This window comes from Phascolarctos cinereus, unplaced genomic scaffold (assembly GCF_003287225.1).
Source record: "Phascolarctos cinereus isolate Bilbo 61053 unplaced genomic scaffold, phaCin_HiC Scaffold_4;HRSCAF=312, whole genome shotgun sequence".
In the NCBI taxonomy this organism is placed as follows: domain Eukaryota; kingdom Metazoa; phylum Chordata; class Mammalia; order Diprotodontia; family Phascolarctidae; genus Phascolarctos; species Phascolarctos cinereus.
In genome coordinates this window covers 392,072,694-392,096,514 of record NW_027555847.1, presented here as the reverse complement: position 1 = coordinate 392,096,514, position 23,821 = coordinate 392,072,694, and the positions used below count along the sequence as shown (strand labels likewise).

General features: G+C 35.8%; 1 protein-coding gene across 3 annotated transcripts in view; it reads right to left on the bottom strand.

Moving 5' to 3' along the window:
* The window catches only part of RPRD1A (regulation of nuclear pre-mRNA domain containing 1A), an 87,761-nt gene that overhangs the window by 6,000 nt on the left and 57,940 nt on the right, over nt 1-23,821 (bottom strand). The window lies entirely within an intron of this gene.

Below are 23,821 nucleotides of genomic sequence, written 5' to 3'. Positions count from 1 at the left end.
GTTAGTGTGAATCAATTTGATGTGGCTACTTTCTTCATAAAATTCAGTTGAAACCAGGTTCAAAAGCTTAAATCAAAGACTACTATCAGACATTCTAGCCCAGTTACTAAAACTAGTCCAAAATAAGCTATTAACTAAAATATTAAAATAGCAAGCAGTAAGTCAGTCAACTAGGTTTTAAAAACAGCTGAAAGCAAGTACGCTCACAATTAGTAAAGAATATGTATTTCTTTTGTGAAAGTATGATTCTTTCAAGGCCTTCCTTTTAATTCCCCAAGGGTAAATGGATAATGACCTGGGCACATTATTGAATTAGAGAAAGAGAGAAGGCTAGATTGCTTTAAGGAAACAGCAAAGCCTTTGATGATTCCAAGCTACTCTGAAACAAGTGTCCATCCTTTAATATGAAAATCCTTCCAGTGACATTGTATGATGGTTGTAGATCATGGGAATCTAAAATCTGTGAAGAATTTGAGGATCACTCAAAGGGAAATGGAAAAGCAAATTGTACATATAAGCAGGTTGCAACATTTAAGAAACAATAACTGGGCAGAAGTGGTGTCAAGGATATAATGAAAAGAATCAACAAAGCAGATGGCCTGTTTTCGTAATAGAAGTGAGGAATATACAAAAGATAGCCTATATCTTTCACTGGTATTCACTACATCAAGAGAATGTCAGGAAGGCCCCTAAGACATTAAGCCTCTCTATGGTGAATTTATAGAAGAATGTAGACAAGAATGACATAGACAGGAAAGACATAGAATCACAGATGCAATGGAATACTGAAGTGTTGTTGATGAGCAACATATCAATTAAGTATAAGACATTACATGTTACCATATGAATTGGTTGCCTGTGAGGCTAAAGATTTTATTGGATGCTGTGAGAATATAAACTAGAAAAGTAATTGATACTTCATTAATTATTGACAGTGCAGACCAAGTTAAGAAAGGGCAGGGCTAAATGGACATAAAAGCACCTGTCAGGAGCACCTAGAGTAAGTATAGATACAATATCCTTTCTGGTTTCCAGAAGCAGTTATAAAGGACTGTGGTTTATTTGTTGATCCAAGCATAGATATTTAAAGGTTTCAGAGACCTTCATACGATTTATGCTATGTGTACCTTTTCTGTGCTTGTTTCCAAATCTGTGAAAGGAAGAGGTTGGACTCAATGATCTCTAAAGTCCCTTCCAGCTAATCATTCTAAGACATATCTTTGAAGAGAATTATAGAATCCTAGAGTTGGAAAAGACCTTAGAGATCATCTTGTTCATCACTTAAAGTTTTAATCCTATCTACAACATTCCTAATGTGTCCATACAGCTTTTATGTGAAGACTCCCAGTCACTGGAAACCTCTCTCTTTTTGGACAAGTTATTGTTAAGAATTGCTCCATTAATATTAAGCTATATTGTGTATTCTTATTACTTCCAACATTAGTTCTAGTCCTAGCTATATATTTAGAGCTCCAGGAGACCTAAGTTCATACAGTCCAACCTATTACATTTAGAAGAGAACTGAAGCCCAAGATATTAAGCGACTAGCAATGAGTTACACCGCTAGTAACTTAAGTGTCTGAGAAGAGATCTGAACCCAGATCCTCTCCGACTCCTAGTCCAGCAGTTACGGTCAATGCCATGCTGCCCTTAATTTAAGGTCAAGCAGAAAGGTTTAATCCTACTTTCTCATAGAATAACTTCCTTTTTTTATTTTGTTTTGGTTTTTTTTGCCTAGGCAATGGGGTTAAGTGACTTGCCCAGGGTCACACAGCTAGTAAGTGTTATGTGTCTGAGGCCAGATCTGAACTCAGGTCCTCCTGAATTCAGGGCCAGTGCTCTATCCACTGCTCCATCTAGCTGCCCCAGAATAACTCATTCAATAACTGTAAAGAGCTCTAGATTGTTAGGTGGTCCAATAGGTAGAGAATTCAATGTGGGAGTTGGGAAAACCTGAGTTTGAATCCTGCCCTGGATACTAGCAGTGCAACCTTGGGCAAGTTGCTTAACCTCTTCTAATTTAAGGTGCCTCACCTGTAAAAATAGGGATAATAACACCTTTCTCACAGGGTTGTTCTAAGGATCATGTGAGATAACACCTGTAAAGTGCTTTGCAAACCTGAAAATACTGTATCAATCAATGCTAGCTACTGTGTTAGCCCACAGGCTTCCCTTGTTTAGGAAAAACATCTCCATATCCTTCAATCAATCTTTGTGTGGTGTGGTTTAAATTCCATCACCGTCTTAAGACACAGTATTCCTGATATGGTCTGAAAATTAAAGAGTAAATGACAACTTCTGTCTCCCTCATTATGAATGCTCTACTCTATTCATTCAGCCTAAGACTGTACCAGACTTTTTGGTTACCACAGCATGTTGAAGAGTCATAGAGAACTTTTAGTCTGTTAAAACCTCCCAGTCATTTTTCATATAATTACTCTCTGATCCCATCTACCTCCATCCCATACTTGTATAGTTGATTGTGTAAATAATATTTGAAGGGGTGGAATAAGAAAGATTTCCAAGGACAAGGAATCAACATCAATAGCAAAAAGTATTAGTGATTAACTTCAACAATCTAACTTGCATTAAGTGTCTACCACATGTGATAGGCTCTGGAAGAGCAGATGCTTCATGGCAGAAATAGTCCCTGCCCCTGCTTACAGTCTATTAAAGGAATATGACATATACTTGTACACACATATATACATATTATACATGGCAAGCGCATAACAGAAATATAAAGTTCTAGATGTGTTGCAAAGGGGAAAATCATGATAGGATAATCTCAGGGAATGGTTCCTAGAAGAGGCGGTATTTGAACTGGCCATTAAATAATGGGTAATTTTGTATTAGCCATTGTACAAAATAAGACAGTGAACAGAAGATTAAAGTTTAAAAGATTAAAATTAATAGTGTAGCAACAAGGGTCCAACTGAAAGTAGATGGTATGTTTGGTGGACTCAGAGTAGTTCTGTGATTTCTTCCAGGAGCATTTTGGTGCACAGGAGTAGGAGCAGAGGAAGGGTTACTTATGGTAGGAGTTACTTATGAGAACTATCAGGGCAAGAAAGATGGCAGGCCAAGCAAGAACAGGAAAGAGGGTATTACTGAAATGCCTGATTGTTATAATGCCACTAAAATGCCATTGCCAGGTCCTAAGTGTGGAAATTTTACATAACTTACATAGACTAAATCGAATCTCAACTCCATGAAGAATTCCCTAATCTTTTAAGACAAGAGTGGTATCTTCTCTAAACTTATAGCACACAATGTCTATAGCTGCTTTGTCACATCTCCTTCTGCTGCCTTGTATTTTTGTCTAATTTTTCAAGTGTGTGTATACTGTTACTCCAATTAGATTTTAAGTTCCTTAAGGGACTTATCTGACACTTAAAAAAAAACGAAACTACAGTACCTAGCAGTACACAAACATTTATTAGATTGAAGAGGAAGCTAGGTGGCATAGTGGATAGAATCTGGGATTTGGAGTCAAAAAACTCAAGTTTGAATCTTGACTTAAACACTTAATAAATCTGTTACCCTGGGCAAGTAACCTAACCTGTCAGCTTCAGTTTCTTTATCTGTAAAATGGGAATAATAACATTTAATTTCCAAGTTATGTTCTGAGTATCGAATGAGGTAATACAAGTAAAGTGCTTTGCAAATCTTAAGGCATTATATAAATATTAACTATTATTAAAATTTATTATTTTTACACAGCATGAGATATTTTTTGTGAAGTAGTTAAGTTTTAAAAATGGGTACAGATTGTGATCCTCAAACATTTGAAAATATTCCCACATAGCTTGAAGTTTCAGTAACTTTACCACCCTTACGATAATTTTGGTCCCATATAAAAATTAATTCAAAAGTGTCTGGATATGAAAAATAGCAATTTGATAACTATAGGGGAAATGATTCCTGATCATATTAATGGAAAAAAAGGGGGGAGGATTACAAAGTTTCTTCTCAAAAGCGCATTTCCAAATATATATCGATTCAATAAGCAGTGAAGTGACTGCTCTGTGTACCTGGCACTATGTTACGTGCCAGGGATACAAATCTATGAAAAGTAAAAAAAAAAGTATTTCAAAATGACAGATCTTTCAGTTACCATTTTCACTTCCAAAATGGTTCCCTTTCCAAATCTCTCCATTTCTTGTTTTAGTTTCCTAGCTAGAAACATAGGCATAATCTTGGCTCTTTTTTGTCCTCCAATCACCCATCAAGTTTCCATCTCCAAAATGTCTTCCAGAGTCACCCTTTATTCTCCTTTCCCACTCCAGGTTCTCAATACCTTTGCAGATATTCCTTACTTTAGATCAGGGGTTTTTAATGCTTTTTGTGTCTTGGACCCTCTGTCAATCTAGTAAAGCCTATGAAGTCCTTCTCAAAATGTTTTTAAATGCATCAAAAAAAATAGAGGTTTGCAAAGAAAACTAATTATATTGAAAGTTACCAAATACATAGTTAGATAGATATAGACATAGATACAGATATAGATATAGATAGATATAAATATATTAAAACAAGTTCACGGACCCAAGATTAAGAATCTCCAAGAGCTCTATTGTTTCCTCTTCTCTAATCTGGCTTGGTTTTCAATTCCTCCACAATTTTATAGGTACTACTCTACCTTAAAAAAAAATGGAGACAATATTTGTACTACTACCTTATATAGATCAAATGAGACGATGTATGTAAAACACTTTATGTGACAAAATTCTTCCTCTTCTCCAGTCAAACCAGTTTATCAACCCCAAAGACAATGTAGCTTCTGGCTTCTATTTTTGTCATCTCATTCCATTCCCTAATCCTCTGAAAAATCTTCAAGTTCCAACTTACATATATATCTTCCTTTAGGAAGACCACTCAAGTCCACAAGGAACTTTCCCTTCCTCCAACACAGACTAGATTGGTTGAGAATTTACATTTTGCTTTACTTTCTAATTATTTAAAGTATATTAGGCTTGTTTTCTTAATATGACTGCAAACTCCTTGAGGGTATGGGTGTGTGTGTGTGTGTGTGTGTGTGGTGTGTGTGTGTGGTGTGTGTGTGTGTGTGGTGTGTGTAAACATATATACAGAGAAAGAGAATCCTTGCCTTATCTCTCACATAGTGCTAGCCTCATAGCAGGTAAATACCTAATAACTGGTTGCTTAATTAAGAAAAATGTGTATGGAAACTGATTAAAAGAATGGTTAATTAAAATGTTGTCAGTGTAGTCTGATGTGGCCTTTTAATGTGTTCTTGGGAGAGGATTCTGGGAAGATGGCAGAGTAGGTCAAAAAATTCCAAGCTCTCCAGATTTCCCCCACAAACAAGACAAAATAGTGCCTCAGAGCAAATGTAGAGCAGTAAAAATAAACAAAAGCTGGGGCAGAACAGTGCTCCTCCTGGGACAACTGGAGAAGATCTGAAGAAAAATCCCAGGACTGAGATTTGGTCCTTCTGAAGCGTAAACACCTCCAGGATAGTTATGCTGAAACAGGAAGCAGCGGAACTCTGGGGCTAGCTGGGTTAGGAGGTCACCTCAGCCCCAGCCACAAGAATTTTTACCTCCAAGTGTGGGGAGTCAAGCATGTGGGGAGTCCAGCAGGTAAGCAGGGGAAGATTGAGGGAACCTCTGCTGATAAGGGACGCAGGGCCCAGCGGTACTGCCAAGATGTGGCCCTTGGTGAAAAGGAACCAGCACATGCCTGGTGAGTGCAGAAGCAGAGGAGGGCTATGGGCACTTATAGGAGGGCAGAGTTGGTTTCAGTTCCAGGCCAGAAGGGAGAACTGAAGGAGGATCTGAGGCTAGAGGCACCATCCCCCATACCTCAGGACTAGAGGTGATTATAACAATAAGCTGCTACAAATAAAAAAGAATGAACAGGCAAAAGAGAAAGAACCCAACTATAGAAAGCTACTATGGGAATAGAGAAGAAATTAAAGCAAAAAAAAAAAAGCTTCTCCTACCCCAAATATTAATGTCAAATGGTCACCTACCCAAAATAAATTCACAGAAGAACTTTAAAGAGGCTTTAAAAAATCAAATGAGAGAGATGGAGGAAAAATTTTTTTAAAAATCCAAGAAAAACAAGATTATGAAAAGAAAGTGAACCAACTGGAAAAGAAGATCCAGAATCTTAAGAAAATAGCTCCTTGAAAATTAGAATTGGGCAAGAGGAAGCCAGCAAAGTTATAAGAAATCTAGAAATAAAATAAAATATAAAGAATGAAAAAGAAGAAAATGTGAAACATCTCACAAGAAAAACAATTGATCTGAAGAACAGATAAAGAGAAAACATAATAATCAGACTACATGAAAGCTCTAATCAAAAACAGAATTTTGATACAATAATACAAGAAATAATTAAAATAAAACTGTCCTGAAGCATTACAACAAGAGGGGAAAGAAGAAACAGAAAAAAACCCACTGATCACCACCTGAAAGAGATCCTACGAGGAAAACCTACAGGAATATCATAACCCCCAGCTCAAAATAAAAATATTATGAACAACAAGAAAAAAACAATTCAAATATGGTAGAGCCACAATCAGAATCACACAAGACCTAGAAGAAGTGATATTAAAGACCACAGATCTTGGAACACTATATATCAAAGAGCAAAGGAACTTGGGTTGTGGCCAAAAATATCATACCCAGCAAAGTTAAGCGTACTCGCAAATGAAAAAAAAAAAGATATTCAATGAATTGCCAGACTTCCAGGATTTTGTTGCAAAAACCCCCTGAACTTAACAGAAAATTTGATATACAAGATCCAAAAGAAATATAAGGTATACATCAAAGAATATGTACAAGGGACTCAATAAGGACAGACTGTTTATTTTTCATATGAAAACAAATGTCTAAGATTGTTATTAGTATATGGGTAGTTCAAAAGACTGGGGTAGGCCAGAGTATGATATAACCCTAAAAACTAAAACTGTTTAGGAAAACGTAAAAAGAGTAATTATCCTATACAAACGAGGTGTGAGAGGAAGAACTGACAGAGAAATTAGATGCAGGAAAAGGGCTAGTCGTTCTGGAACCCTACTCTCATCAGAAATGGGTTAAAGAGGGAACAATACATATATATCTAGAAGGGTATAAAAGTCTTCTAAATTCAGAAAGAAATAAAAAGCTAAGGAAGGGAGGGAGAAAATAAGGGAGAGAATTTTAAAGGGAACCCTACTCACCTCAGATCTGAGTTAAAGAGAGAACAATATATACATTTAGAAGGGAAAAAAAGTCTTTAAAATTTGTAAAGAAATAAGAGGGTGAGGGAATAGGATAAGGGGAGGTATAAAAGAGTATCTAGATTAACAGGAATAGGATAAAGAGGGAATAACACATTTGGAAGGCTATAAAAGTCTTCTAAATTCAGACAGAAACAAGAGGGTAAGAGGAAAGGGTGGGAGGGAGAGAGGATAAGGGAAGGATCTTTGGGGGGGAGGGGTAGGTTAAGTAAGAGGAAGGCAAGGTAGTGGGTAGAAGTAAAAGCCATGAGGGACAGGAAATAAGAGATATACACAGACATAAAATAAAGAATAGGGGGCAGCTAGGTGGTGCACTGGATAGAGCACCAGCCCTGAAGTCAGGAGTACCTGAGTTCAAATCTGGCCTCAGACCAAACACTTGACACTTACTAGCTGTGTGACCCTGGGCAAGTCACTTAACCCCAATTGCAAAAAAAAAAAAAACAGAAGTAGAATTTATTAGGGGAAAAAAAAGAGCAGGGTATTAATCGTGATCTCAGACACAGTTAAAGCTAAAATAGATTTAATCAAAAGAGAAAAATGGGGAAACTACACTATATGTCAGATATATATAAGATTTGTCCTTAATTTTGCTGTGCTCTGTCTTTGAGAGGCTTAATTATTTTGTTGTTGTGGTTCTTTTGTTTCGTTTTGCTTTGGGTGAGGCATTTGGGGTTAAGTGACCTGCCCAGGGTCACACAGCTAGTAAGTTTCAAGTGTCTGAGGCCAGATTTTGAACTCAGGTCCTCCGACTCCAAGGCCAGAGCTCTATCTACTGTGCCACCTAGCTGCCCCTATATATCAGCTATATTAATCAATATTATTTTAGCTTGTCTTTTTTTTTTTTGGCGAGGCAATTGGGGTGAAGTGACTTGCCCACAGTCACACACCTAGTGACTGTTACAGTGTCTGAGACCGAATTTGAATTCAGGTCCTCCCCATTTCACGGCCGGTACTCTATCCACTGTGCCACCTAGCTGCCCCATGGTTTGAACTCACATCTTTTTTCTTTTTGAATCAATATTATTTTAGAGAATTTAAAAACAACTAGACAGTATAAGGTTGGAATATTGCTGTGGTATAGGAAATGACTTGGTAGACTTAGAAAAATATGGAAAGTCTTAGACTTATGAAGGAAAATGTTATCCACCTTCAGAGAAACTTGAAGAGATAGATGTCATCAGATCTGTGCATAAGGAAGAGTAAACCAGGAGTGTGAAAAGTGGATTGGAAAGTTCAAGCAAAGACTCCTAACTTTTTTTTTTTATGGCATAGACAGCTTTGGCAGTCTGCAAAGCCCAAAGACCTCTTCTCAGAATATTTTTATGCATAAAATGTGTTTACAAAAGAAAAATTATAAAGTTATCAAAATAATTTTTTAAAAGTTCATGGATCCCAAGAACCCCTAGATTAGAGGGTACAAGATCTGCTAAAGAAATTATTATAATAGTCCAGGTGAATCATATTAACACACATACATTAGGGGGGTGACAATAGTAACAGAAAGGGAATATTTTCTCTTAGACCTTGATCTCAAAACTATTCCCTCAAGTATCTTTTTCCTGAGATCGTTCCTTCAATTCAACTCTCCCTTCAATTATAAAAAGTGTTAACTTCATAATGTTAAACAATTTTTCCTTATGCCAAAATGCAATCTGGCCCTCTGCAACTTCCTAGTTTACTCTCTGGGGCCAATCAGAATAAATCTAATCTCTTCTTCCATGTGGCATTCTCCAAATACATTAAGACAACTATCATATACTGCTTACGTGTTTTTCACAAGGCTAATTCTGCCCAGTTCCTTCTACCAGTCCCCTCACTTTCTTGGTCACCTTTCACTGGATGTATTTCAGCTTAGAATGTATTCCATATCCTAAAATATGGTGCTCAGAACTGAAGATAACACTCCAAATGTGATAGGACCTGGGAAGAGTAGAGCAGTATTATTATATAAGCTCAAAGATCTAGAACTGGAAGACAGTTCTGATATCATATTCAACTCATTTTATAGACAAAGAAGCAGAGGTTTTACATGAGAAATTAAATGACTTGAACAAGGTCACTAAGTAGTAAGTGACAGAGCTTGGACTTATCTCAGATCTTTTGACTTCACATCTAGTGCTTTTCCCATTATGTCCATGTATGTCCATGTGTTGTTCTGGAACAAGAGTGGCTTACTTTTTTTTGGCTGGTATACATTATTCATTCATACTGATCCTACAGCCCATTAAAACCTTAGTTCTTTTTCTCACACAGGTTAATCTAACCACATCCCTATTCTGTGCATGTAAAGATAATTTTTGAACCCAAGTAGGAATTCATATTTATCTACATTAAACTTCATCCTATTAAATTTGGATGGTTTTTCTAGCCTGCCTTTTTTTGCGCCTTGAATCAATAGACAGCATGTATGATCCCTTTCATCTTAGTGTCACCTGAAAATCTGATAAGCATGCCACCTATGTAAATTTAAGTCATTTATAAAAATGCTAGCTCTTTTTGTGGTGGTTAAGAATTGGAAATCAACTGGGGAATGGAAAAACAAGCTGGAGTATATGATTGTAATGGAATATTCTTGTGCTCTAAGAAATGACAAGCAAGATGATTTAGGAAAAACCTGTAAAGACTTACATGAGCTGATGCACAGTGAACAGAACCAGGAGAATGTTGTACAGTTAACAGCAATATTGTATGATGAAGAACTGTGAATGACTTGGCTGTTCTCAGCAATACAATGATCCAAGACAACCCCAAAGGACTAAAGATAAAGCATACTATCTGCCTCCAGAGAAAGAACTGATACTGAATACAGACTGATCATGTTATTTTTTCACTTTCTTTCATTTTCCCCCCTTTTATTCAAGTCTTCTTGTACAAAATGACTAATATGGAAATGTTTTACAATTAATTGCACATGTATAAGCTATATCTGATTGCTTACAACCTCAGGGACAGGGGAGGGGAAGGATAGAATTTGGAACTTAAAACTTTAAAAACCTGGAAAATTTTTTTCCAATTGAAAAAATGAAAAAGTGAAAAAACGCTAAACAGCACAGAGCCAAGCATAGATCCCTAGGCACTACATTTCCCACCAGACTCACCAATACAATAGTGACTATGTGAATTCAGTCAGCTAGTTCTAAAACTGTATAACTGTACTATCATAAAGAGCCATATCTCTTCACAGTGTCCATAAAGGTGACCTGAGGTTGTAAAATCATTTCCTGAAATCCACATATACTGTGTATCATATTCTGCTGATCTATTAAGACTAGTTGCCCTGTCCAAAAAAAAAGATTCATTTTAATCTGCACTTTACGAAGCCATGCTGACTCTTTGTGACCACTGAAATTTTAACAAACCATTTCATTTATAATGTATTCTAGAACTCTTAGGAACACAAGCCTACAGTAAGAGATCTCAATATTCTTCAGTTTATTCAAAAACTGGGATATCCATCTACATTCAATACTTGCAGCATCTTTTCTATTACCTCACAATTTTTAAAAAATAGATGACGATTAAAAAAAAAATCACATCATTCAAGTCTTTCAGCTTCCTGGGATACAGACAGTGAAGACTAGGTGACTAGAGCTCAATATCTAAATATTTATCTTGAGTTTCAATTACTATCTAACCACTTTTTGTCTAATCCTCATCCCCCTTAGAATCATTTCCCATGGAAAAATAACAGAAGAAAAACAAAAATTGAAAAGTTCCTTTTTGTTGTTCACATCATTCCATCTAACCTAATAGTAGGCCTATCCCTTCTTTGATCTTTTCCTTTTGCCTCTAAAAGGTAAAAAAGTTTAATATTCACTGCCAGTTTCAACTCATTCTAAACCATATCACTCTACCTCACTTCAATGTTTAATTTCCCTCCCTGAATTAAAATTTAAAAGTCACCTTGCTTATTGCTCATACTTTCTGCATTTGTTTATAAATATATGAGTATTTGTAAGTATTGTGTTATAGACACCATGTATTTTGTTGCCTTTCTTCTTGGAAATTGTGTTCCAGGAATTAATGGTCCTCTTCATTGATGGGCTTTTTCCTATGCTGTATCTGTTAAAATCTGTGGTATCTGGCTTAGCAAATATATGTGGATAGTTTTTGCCCTTTCCCTCCATTATCAGTTTCAGTTTAAGGGCCAGTTGGGTAGATTTGAAAGACTTCAGAAATATATTTTAGCCATCCCTCATTAGGTTCAGTCCATACTCCTGACCAACAGTTCATTATTCCTATACTTTAGGTTGTGATCTAGAAACCAAATCCTGAGACATCATCTTCTTAACCAGTTGTTCCATTTCCTAAATCAGCCTTTCTTGATGCCTTCACTAAAGTGATAAAACCAGTGCTCCTAGGGTTTCAATTTCTTTTCCATGACTTGCATAATCCATAATCCATTCCAGGTATGTTCTGATGGAATTATCATTATCACTTGTTCCCATTTGAATCATCAGTGATTGTGGGTAGTGGTTGTTAGATTTGACAAATCTCAGCTAAATTCTCGAAGACAGAGTATCTCCCAACTACTCAAGTAAGGTCAACAGAGGGCAGCTACGATACTCACTAGGAACATCACCAGCCATTATTTGTCTCTTCTTCCTCTAGCCAGAACTCGATGGCCTCTCTCCTCATGGCATGTATGGATCTACATCATAATTACAAATTACAGAGAACCTGAGAAATAGAAGACTCAAATGCTTCTTGGTTGTTTTGATTGATTGAAGAAGTTGCTTCATCATCAAAGGGTACAGGTTCTACCCTTGATGGGGCAAATTCCAGATGTATTACCTAGCTACAAAGTTTCATTAGAAATTCATTCTTTTCCTCCATTCACTTCTTTCCTTCTATCCTCCAACCTCTAGAAACAGGTTATTATTCTCCTTTGTCTCAAATGTTTCTTCATCTGTTTTCCCTTAAAAAAAACTCATCCCATTTTAAAAAAAAATTCATTTCTGTCTATAATCCTCAGAACTGAAAATTGTTCCTCTAGCTCACTTTTCCTCTGCTAAAAGACCAACTTATACTATGTACACTGACAATAATTATTTATGGTATTAGAAGCACAAATAGCATTATCTCTGCAGGTCACTGTAAAGTCTCTTTTCTTTCCATACTTGCTGGAAATGAGACTTGTGGCTAATACTTATGGATAACTGCTCTTACAGCTTGTCTGTGAGGTTCTAAGTAGAAAATTAATTTCCAGTCATTTCTTGCCTCCTTCTTCCCTCATTGGCCAAACCTGTCACATTCTACTCTCATCCTGCCTCTTCACTCTCAATGTCTTCTGATCCCAATGGCCTCTGAAAATTTACAGAAGGCTTTCCCATTTTCAGTATCTATCCTAGGGGTTCTCAAGAACCTAACTTGCTCAGCTACCTTTTATCAATGATCAGAAATTTCCTTACAAAGTCCCAATTCAAATTAGAGTTCCCCTTAGCTTTTGATTGTGAAATCTTAACACCGAGTCTGATCTAATTTTCAGAGCTAATGACCTAAATATTCCTCTTGAATCTCTTAGAACTGTCATCTAACAAAGTAGGAAACCTAGGGCTGAATGATTAGTATGGTACCCCAAATTCAGTCATAACAGGAAGAAAATATTATCTTTTGAGTCTAGCTAGAAATTTGTAAAAAATCAACGATGTTGTTCAATTGCATGGTGGTAGGTAGTGCCACAAAGTTTGACAGAGTATTTTGTATTTTACAGATATATCATCACTAAAAAAAAAAATGGTGTTAAAGAGACGTATTTTTTTTTGAGGGGGAGAAAGGCAGTAGTAAATAGGGATCATTGAAAGCACTGTATTAATTCTCAAAGTAAGATCCAGTCTCGTTTTCTATTATTCAACTCTAAGCACAAGTCATTGTATATCTGGAGTGAAAATCCAAGATACAATACTGATAATTAAATGGGCCCATCATTTCAGCAGCATTACAATTTTGTATGTATTTTTCATTCACTTTTTCTGTAGATGGTCGTATGATTTCACTGCTGTAGGTTTTGCTCAAGGGAGTGTTTTAGGCTTCCATACAATTAAGATAATGACATCAAAGAAAGACATTTAGAGAACTTCGCCAAATAGGGAATTCTTTTGTTTTGGAAATTATCTTCCAGGCAAAACCATCACATTGATTACTACACATCTCCCATATGTAACATCTCATCTGATTATAATAACTGTTTGCTAAACAAAAGTTGCAATCACATTATAGTTTTATATGATCTTAATGTACAAACAGGAGATCTTGTCTGAGAAGTAACTTTAAAGCTGCATTTGTCAACTGTCTTTTGAAGGGAAAAGGGATTTAAATCATTAAGTTATGTGATCATAAATATGTAGTATGTTTTAGGGGAAAGAAAATTTGCACAAGGTTCTCTTTTCCTTTCACATGTTTTCATGAAAGATATCCTTAAGAAATAAACAGGCTATTCTGAGAGATTTTATTGAGATGAGAAAGCAGGCTTATAAGTATTTACTGATGTCTTCTCAGTTGCGCTTAAGAGTTTTACTGATGCCTTTCATTTTTTATGCTAGTTATTTATAGACTTAACCCTCTTATCCCGCATATTTCACACACCTCAACTTCATAAACAAATACGAACCAGTACCTTTTCTGATTGCTCACTGATCTTTTCCATTCTTTTGGATTCTCTTTTTGAGATACAAGAAGAATCTATTCTCGAATGCCCTTAAAATTGTGTCATTTCCAGCGTGAACTTCTTCTATATGTATTTCAAGGTGTACTGGAAAGTGTGCTGCACTTTGAGTCAGAAGACCTGTGTGAAATCTTTGTTTTACTGCTCACTGTGTGAACCTTTGGCAAAAAACTTCACCTTTCTAGGACTCGAGTCTTCTGATCCATAAAATACAGGAGTTACATTAGATAATTTCTAAGGTCCATTCCAGCTTTAATATTCTGTGGTTCTTTTTTGTCTTTCTTTTCAATCTTATGTACAATTACAGAACACAGTGATGAAGCTGTAAGAAATCTTATAATTTCTAGTTCAACCCCTTAATTTCAATTATAAAGAAAAAGCAGCCTGAACAGATGCAATTACTTTCCCAACAACATTCAGTTCACTCCAGTTTTCTGACTCCAAATCCACCACTCCTTCTACAACATCGTGCTGGCCACCTTATTTCCAACATTTTTACTGATGGTAACAAACTCCTATAAAACAGCAGCTAATCTGTTTTGCTGTGTCAGTTTGTCTTCTTTCCAATTTAATCTACAGATTCTGAGAAGATATTGTAGTTCAGTTGAACTTCCTATCAAGCATGCTACAGCCTGATTTTCTTCTTAACCTGTTTTCATTGTTCCCCAACCCCGACCATGCACTACTGTTTACTCAAGTTCTTTAGGCATTCTCCTCAGTGGTATTTTCCCCAACAAATTTGCCATTGGCTGCCATGCATCTCTGTTAGGTCAAGAAGTGATGATTAGCTGAGATAGTTTCTCCTCAGTCCTTTTGGCCTCTTCATTGTGACTATCTTGCCTCTGTTAAACTTCTCAAGGAAATAGTTGTGATTCAGAGTCAATGCTCTAATTTTTTTCTAGGCTCCATTTTTTAAAAAAGTGTAACAGCTTCCTTTAGATTGATCAGATCATTCAGTGCTCCCCAGTTTCATTACTATTCATCAATTGTCGTCTTGAATAAAGTATTTGTGATGAACCAACTTGAAGCTTGTAAGTAAACCTTTGGTGCCTTTCTTTTCTTGAACACAAACCATACCTTCCAGGAGTTTTGATGACTTCCCCATGCCTTTCACATCAAAGTAATAAGGACATTAAAGTACGTTTTGATTTAATTAGGAATATCTTTTCAAGTGACTGGCAAAACTTCTCTTCATTCTCTGTAACACATATACCTATTACTAAAAAATGCACTGTAGTGGAAAAAATACTAATTCTTCAAGTCAGGGTAATTGGGTTAAAATCTTTCCTGATGTTTACTCCCTCCATGATTATGGGCAAATCAAAATCTTGCTGGGCCTCAGTTTCATCTGCAAAGTGAGAATTAGACTAGATGGATTCTGAAGATCCCTTCAGCTCTACAGCTATGATCCTATGATCATCCTGTCATTCTCTTTGCTTATAAAATGTACCATGAAATTAATGTTTTCTTGAGAGGCAGTATGGTACAGCAAAAAGTATGGAAGTTGGAGTAAGGAAACCTAACACAAATTATGTCACCATAGACAAGATACAACCTGTTTCAGTGTCCTCATTTGAAAAATGCAGATACCAATATCAGCTACCCTTATAAATCTTAAGCCACTAAATAAATGTGAATTAGTAATTGGTGCCTTTGGACACACGATGAAACTAATGTATGTCAGTTCCTTGATGTTTTCGCAAGCTCAATTACCTCCAACTTCTTTAAACCTTCTGGTTTCATTTACCACAAGAAAGCCAATATGCATGTAGTTCAGTTCATTTAGTATGTTAATTCACTGACAACAAAGATTATATACTAAAAGTATAAGTGGTTAAAAGACCATTTGTAGATGGTCTAAGGACTATGTGATTTCTAAACACCCTTTGTCTCCTTTTTGGCTATTATGTCCCCGCACAAGTATAGGCAGTAGAGTGCTATATGAGACTGAAAGTCATTTTGTGTCTGTGTAAGCTTGAGTAGGGATTGTTTGTCTTTGCATTTGTATCCCCAGTCTTCGCAGTGACTGATATATAGTAGAACTTTAATAAATACTTGGTTTAAATGATCAGTGCAATTCATTATCTGGTAACCCGTTTTTGATCTCTCAATAGTATTGGTGTGGTTCACCACCACGCCCTTTTGAAACCTCACTTCCTTGTTTCCTATGATACATTACAACTAGTTCTTCTATCTGGCTGCCTCTTCTGTTTTTCCTTCCTTTTTTCCCATTCCCTGTATGCTGGAGTTTCCAAGAGTTCTAGTCTCACCCTTCTGTCCATTTAATGATTTCCTGACTTAAAATAACAGCCTTATGTATATGGCTCAAAAATGTTTAACTCTATGTCAATTTTTTCTCCAGAGTGCCATACTCACATTTCCAACTGTCTCCTGGTTACCATCACTACACTTCATAATGTAACTATAGTTATCTTCTCCTCTTAAAAAAAAAAAAAACAAAAACTTGCTCTCGCTGATTGCTATTTCTACTTATGGTACCACACATTTATCATTTACAAAAACTCAGCGTAATAATCTGACTACTCATCTACTCTGAAAATATCTAATCAGATGTTATTGATTACTATTCTCCCTCCACAATCTCCCTCAATTATGTTCTCTTCTCTTCATTTACACTGCAATTATGCTAGCTGAAGTTCTCATCACCCCACATAGGCTATGCTTACTATATAATTTTTTCAACTGGCTATATCCTCCTACTTCAATCTAATTTACCTACTGTTTGCAAAATTAATGTTCCTAGATTTCAACTTTGACAAGATGATCCTCTACTGTTTAACAAACTTAAAGAGAAGTACCTACTTCTTAGCCCATTATTTAATATCCCCTAAACTTCTGCCCACAATGAGTCTGATCAATACTTAACCTAACACTTTCAGGTCATATGCCACGACTTCCATAAAGCCTCCTCTAAACCCCCAATTTAGAGCTATAAAACTTTAAACACTCTTTCTGATATTATACTACCTTCACAAATATCCTCTTATTACCTACAAGATTGCAAATTTAATCAGGGCTAAGGCCACATCTTATTCTTCTCTACAAATTTTAATGTCCATATACTACCTTGCACACAGGTCTTCAAGAAATTTTTTTTTAATATATGCTCTAATACTACCTAGAATGAATCTCTAATTTCACTGGATAAAACTCAAAACACCGAGTAGCCTATGAAACAACAAAAAAAAATTGTAAACACAACTCTATTAAAGAAATCAAGTCAGGGATGGGAAACCTTGTGTTTAAAACTATCAGAAAACTTGGTTTTTTAACTTAAGTTTTATTTAATCAGAGGCAACTTTTATTAATAGGCAATGACTTTATTAACAGTTAAATTTCTCTCATTTGTGAAGATTTTTTTACCTTTTTATATGTCTTAGGCAATTTTATTTTTTAAAATACACACTGATTTCACAAGTTTTGTTTTCTATATAAAATTCTAGGGAAACATTTTTTTCTTCCACTCTAAATTTTTTCTGTTTAGCTAGTCACAGAATGAGAGAATCATAAAATTTGAAAGTTGGAAGGGACTTTGGCACACACTTAAGTCAACAAATTTACATTTATATTTTTACTAAGCCTCTTTCAAAAGCAATAACAGCAAAATTAATGACATAGCTGTTAGACCAATGATTTGTTTTGGGAAAAAACAGAAACATCTGCTCAATTCCTGTTAGTAAAAGCCAAATTTTTGCCATATTTCCTACAGATCTAAAATATAGATGAAAACTCAATAAATATAAGTAAGCATACCTGAAAGAATTAAGATGAAAAGGATGAAGGTTCCTATGAGGGTCTTCTTGCACTAGGCTGTTCCAACTAAAAGACTAAAAGGTTGAAGCTTTATCAATTAGGCTCAGGCCACCCAGGGAGGGCTAGGGCAGAGATTTTTTTGCCTGTAACTCAGACCTGGCCTGCTGTCTCCCTTTTCTTCTCTCCTTTTCTCTCTTGACTTTCCACAATACAAAACTGAAGAATACTTGTAAAATATAATATTTAATTTTGAAATTCTTTGTACTTAAATTTGTTTCTTTTGTGATACAAAAAAATTGAGTCAGGCATGTTTACTAAAAAGTAACGAAATCAACATGAAATCAACTTTAAAAAATACTACAGCTCCATGACCTTTGATTGAAAAAACAGAAAAACAAAACAAAAACAAACCCCAAAAAAACCCCACCTCAACAGAGGGTGATGAAATTATGTAGCTTCCAGGATGGACTGCATCTGGAAACTCTTAAAGTTTTATATTTAAAACCACAATAAAAATGGCTCTATTTAATATAATATTGAGAAATATAATCTCAAATCTTTGTGTGTAACTTGACATATTTAAGTATGCTTTCTTTTTAGAAGAGAAAGGAAGAAGCACTAAAAGGAAAACAGTCCACAGCCAGGTTAGGAAACTTTTTTCCTCATCTTAATCTTCAGAAGAGGCAAGAATAAATTTTGGATTGGAAGGCTAATGCTTTGAAGTTCCAAAGAGAATTAAAGATCTTTGTATTAATGGCTTCTTAAGGTTGATCTTATCAAACTGACCCTTATGCCATAACTACTGTTATGAAATCAGTTTTTATGTCTGAGTATTCACTTCACTTTACTCCCTACTTCAGTCAGTTGCAAATTTGATAGAATTAGTCAAAGTAGTATCCATCTGGTTAGTCAACCCAATTCCATATATCTCTGCTTATCACAAGTCTTCCTTCTCCAACCTATTTACTCTAGAGCTTTAAAAATTAGACTTCTTTATAATCTTAAGCTTAAAAAGTTTGCTAGGGCCAGCCAGGTGGACACATAACACTCACTAGCTGTGTGACCCTGGACAAGTCACTGAACGCTATTGCCTAACCAAAAAAAAAAAATTTCCTACTTTTCTTGTTCATTTCTACTTTTTAATTTTCACTATCAGAATATCATTTTATGGATACGTACATGTCATTATCAAATTCTGAGCAAACTGTCCAGCAAAAACTGGTACAAAATGTACTAATGCACTTAATAAAGATTATTCCCCCCAAAAAAGAGTAGTTCTATTAAAAAAAAAAGTTCAAAATTTACATTTCAAGAGCTACTTGCAAATAACTGATGTACTGTTCATCACAAGTATAACAGAAAAAGATAACTTCAGTGTCCAACATGACACTCTTTCTGACGTCCTTCCTATGACCATGCTTGCCCTTTGTATAATACTAAGAAGCAGGGGAAGGAAGTTTAGAAGTATAGGATATAAGAGCTGGGTAGGATCTGAGTAACCATCTCCCAGTGAAGAAGTAACAGAGGTCCAGAATATTGCCTAAGGTCACACTAGTTAACAGCAAAGCTGCAACTAGAACCAAGCTCTCTTTCTGACCCTTATTCCAATGTCCTTCCACAAACCATGCTCTACTTACACTGGGACAGCAATGCAGTTCAATTCCAAATATGTTCATACAATTTGCAGAAAACGCTTGAGAACTGAGTGACCAAGTTCACTTAAGATATGATCCATGCCTTCATAAGAGCTTACAATCCAGCAGTGGAATGAACAAGTGGATTTAACATGCAGCATGAGGGGACCAAGATTGATCTTGTTCATATCCAATTCTGTAATTTTACAGATGAGGAAACTGAGGTCTAGGGATATTAAATGACTTGTTGAGGGTCATACAGCTAGTGCCTAATGTGAGAATGGAACACAGCTTGTCCTGATTCCAAATCTAGCACTATAATCATTGCACTAGGCTCAGAAGAGTGAAGTCTGAGAGACATTCTATTTTCAAGCAAAAGGAGATGTCTAGAGTGACCAGCCAAAGGATTCTGAGATTTTCAAACAAACTTATTAAGAGCTGAAGAGGTGGGCCTCCTTGCCAAGGAGGAAAATTACATTCTTCCATTACAGGTTGCACAGTGCTTTTTTCAAAGAAATCAGAACTGCAGTGAGGAGCACAAGAGGTCATGGATGCTCTGATATAAGTAGGACCAGAGTATGAACTGATAGTAGACATTACACATCGAGTAAGGAGAGCCCAGGGTCAATCCCTGGCCCCCAGGATGCTAAATCTAGACACCTCCACTCCCCCAGAGCCCTCATACATCCAACACTAGTGGCCTGTTTGAGAGACCAGGCAATGGACTGAGAAAATGAAGCACATTTATCAGGTACAAAGGCTTGAGTGTTAAGTACAAGGATAGTTTTCAATACACTATTGGAATATCAACAGCTGCTCACTTCTGTCTTCTCGTTTTATTTTTTTCCTAACACTTTTCCTTCCTTACCCCACAAACACAGTATTATTTCAGTTATGTCACTTCTCTGCTGAAAAACTTTGAGTGGCTTCATATGATCTACTCTCTTTTGGCTGGTGGTAGGGCGTGGAGGGTTGGTGGTAGAATACAATAGGTAAAAGGTTTTCATTTGCAAAGGAAATAGTTAATTTGTGTCAACTCCTGAAGCAAAATCAGTCTATTAATATATGGATTTAGAAAAACTGATAGATAGGGGAGCCATAATTTGCTTGAGAAAAAAATTCCCTCATAAAACTTCTTTGAATAATACATTCCTTTAGCGTAGCACTTCTAGAGTTCATGTACTTGGGCATTTAAAAAAAAAAAGCTGATAATTTTATTTTAATCTAATTGGTTTTCTTTGTAATTACTTTATTTCATACATTTAAAAATATTATTCTGTAAAGGCATATACAGGCTTCACCAGAATTCTAAGAAAGGCTAGGACATAAAAGTCAGGGGGGGCAGCTAAGTGGCGCAGTGGATAAAGCACCAGCCCTGGAGTCAGGAGGACCTGAGTTCAAATCCAGCCTCAGACACATAACACTTACTAGCTGTGTGACCCTAGGCAAGTCACTTAACCCCACTGCCTAACCAAAAAAGAAAAAGTCCAACAAGAAAAGTTAGGAATCTCTGGCTTAATGTGACTCAAACTGGATTCAATTTTTTAAATTATAATTTATATATTGTTTTAGAAAGCACTCCAGAAATACCCAACCTCTCCATCCCAACAAATTACTAAAAACTTTTCAAGGTTCTTCCCAAAAATGAGCTCTGCACTGTAATAAACACATTCCATATTCATGCCTGCCTTCATATTCTTCTTCTTCCCCTTGCCTGGAATTCTCCTTTCCACCTCTTTAAATCTAACACAAACTTACAAGCACTAGATCATAAATCAAATGTAGAATCGGGCTACTCTAGTCCTAAAAGATTTCCTCCTGCTCTTTATGCCAGAATTTGACACCATTACATATTGCTTTGCATTAACTATTCCATGTGTTATCTTCTCAGCTCCACCATAGAAGTATTCTAGGCTAGGGATCTCTTACAGTTTTGTACCTTCTATGGCAAGTGTTGAACCCAGAAGATGGATGCTCAGTAAACATTAGATTATCTTCCATGCCCCCAACACATGTTTTCTCTATCTTCAAATATTAAAAGTACATTCTTTCTAAACATTATGTCTTCTATGCCAATAGGGTACTATTTACGACATTAGGAGTAGAACAAGGCTTAAATTTTTTTTTTTAACAAAGAAGTAATATTTATCATTCTGAGAGCTGGAACAGGAAGGTAGAGTTACCTGTCTGCCTCAGTGTCCTTTCATAAATAATGGAGCTCAATCAGGTTTGAAATCAATGATAGGACAGAAATAATTCCGTATTTCTCCAATTCTTCTAAGATCTAATCAAACCAACAGTTTCAAAGGTATTCCCATGACCTTATGTGAATATTTAATAACAATGAGTTTTCACAGCTTTGAAGGGCTTTATTAAGAAATTCTGATCAATGGCAATGATATACCAGATTTCAGAAAACTCATGATAAAATATGCTGACAAAGAGGTGACAGACTCAAAAGTGCAGACTGAAATGTATTGTGTTTTGGGGGGGAAAGGACATGGCAAATGGCAGGATCTGACTGATTATACATGTTTGTAATGGAGTTTTGTTTTTCTTTCTTTTCTCAGTGGGGTAGGGAGGTGGATAGAGAGGTGAATCAATTTATTTTTTAAAAAATTTAAATGAGTTTTTAATAAGAAACTATAAAAATGTAGGTTTAGAAAACAAATTTCAAGGAACTAAAAATAGTATCTGGGAACAGAGCTACATCCACATTGATATTCTTGTTATAAATTAAAATATCGGTGTTTAAATGCAGAGGTCCTCCTCACAAAAAAAAAGGCAAAGCATTGTCAGATCTAGTTTCATCATGTAGTCAAAGGAGAGAAGAAACATTTCATCAACTATTTAGTCATCTCACCTTGAAGAGCTTATGATGAGCATAAGCAACAGATCACTATGAATATAAATGCAGTTTATTTATCAACTTCTGCTACAGAGGATCAAGTAGAGAAATTCAACAAAGAAACTGACAAGAACCCTCAATTCAAATACACATATACTTTGATATATGGTAACTTTAATGTAAAGCTGAATACAAGGGAGGATAACAAAAAACAAGTTGGAAACTGTGAACAGGAATTAAGAAATTAAAAAGAACTGAAGACTTGTGCAAAAATCAGAAGCCTCACAGCTGCATATCATGAACACTTTCTTCAAGAGCACTGGATAGGGTGACAACTGAAAAATACCACCAAAAAAAAAATTTCAGAGGAAGTATACCCTAAAAAACAAAAAAATGGGTGCCAACATAAGAGATATTTCAAAATAAGCTGTCTGTATGCCATCAGATTACCAACTGACTGGAGATCAAAATCAAGGACAAAGATGAGTAAAAGATGCTACACTATAATTGCAATAGCTCCAACTTGAACTACTTGAACAAGTTATTGCTTCTGAAAGATCACAAATAGATAAAAGTAAAAAATAACAATTCTGATTATGACTATTTCTTGGAAAATTTTAACCAATGGTAAACAAAGAAATCGGCATAAGGGTCCAACAGGAAAGCTTTTGGCCTTAATCAGCAAGTACTTGCACTCCTTCCTAAGTAAGAGGTATGTTATCCACTAGCATCACAAGCAGAGAATAACCTCATTTGTAAAACCTTATAGAGGTAGATGATAAAATATTATGAACATTAGTGCCTCACACAAAATCAAAAAGAGGAAAATCTGTCTAACAGAAAACTTGGCATCAGATCCAACTCAGCAAGATCATTTCCAGGAATTTATAAATGAATCTAGAAGGAAAACTATAAATGGATGTGAATACATTTTACCATCACTAGGCTTTCTTCTTATTGAAGATGGAATCATTTAATTTAATTTAAATTCTACTACCTCAGGGTAGGTAAGCAGTGCAATGAATAGAGCGTGGGGCCTCAACTCAGGAAAACCTGTCATTCCAAGTTCAAATCTAGCCTTAGACAAGTATTATCTCTGCAACTCTGGGCAACTCACATAATCCTATTCGCTTCAGTTCTGTCATCTGTAAAATAAGCTGGAGAAGAAAGCGGCACCAATCCAGTATCTTTGTCAAGAACCTCAAATGGGGTCACAAAGAGTCAGATACAATTGAAACAACTGAATATCTCGATATTCAATGTGCTATATAAAGTAAAAGTACCTTTTAAAAATGGGAAAAGTGAATGAATCTGACCAAAATTTATACAAAATAAATCAATGTGTAAGATGACAATTTTAAAGGCACAACTGTCAAGATATCCAAGAAGAAGAATTTCCCCTCAAAGAATGGAAAAATTAACAGACAAGATTATTATTATTATTATTAATAAAGAAAAAAAAGTTCACTAAAAATACAACTGCAATTGCCAATCCCAATTCAAATGCCTACTTTTTCATCTTGATGAGTATGGTCTGTAACAGCATCCAGGGCATCCCTGATGAAAATATGACAACACAAGCAGTCTTTCAAAGAGTTTATCCTTACAGGTACAAATAACTGGCAAGTATATACTTCACATTATACCAT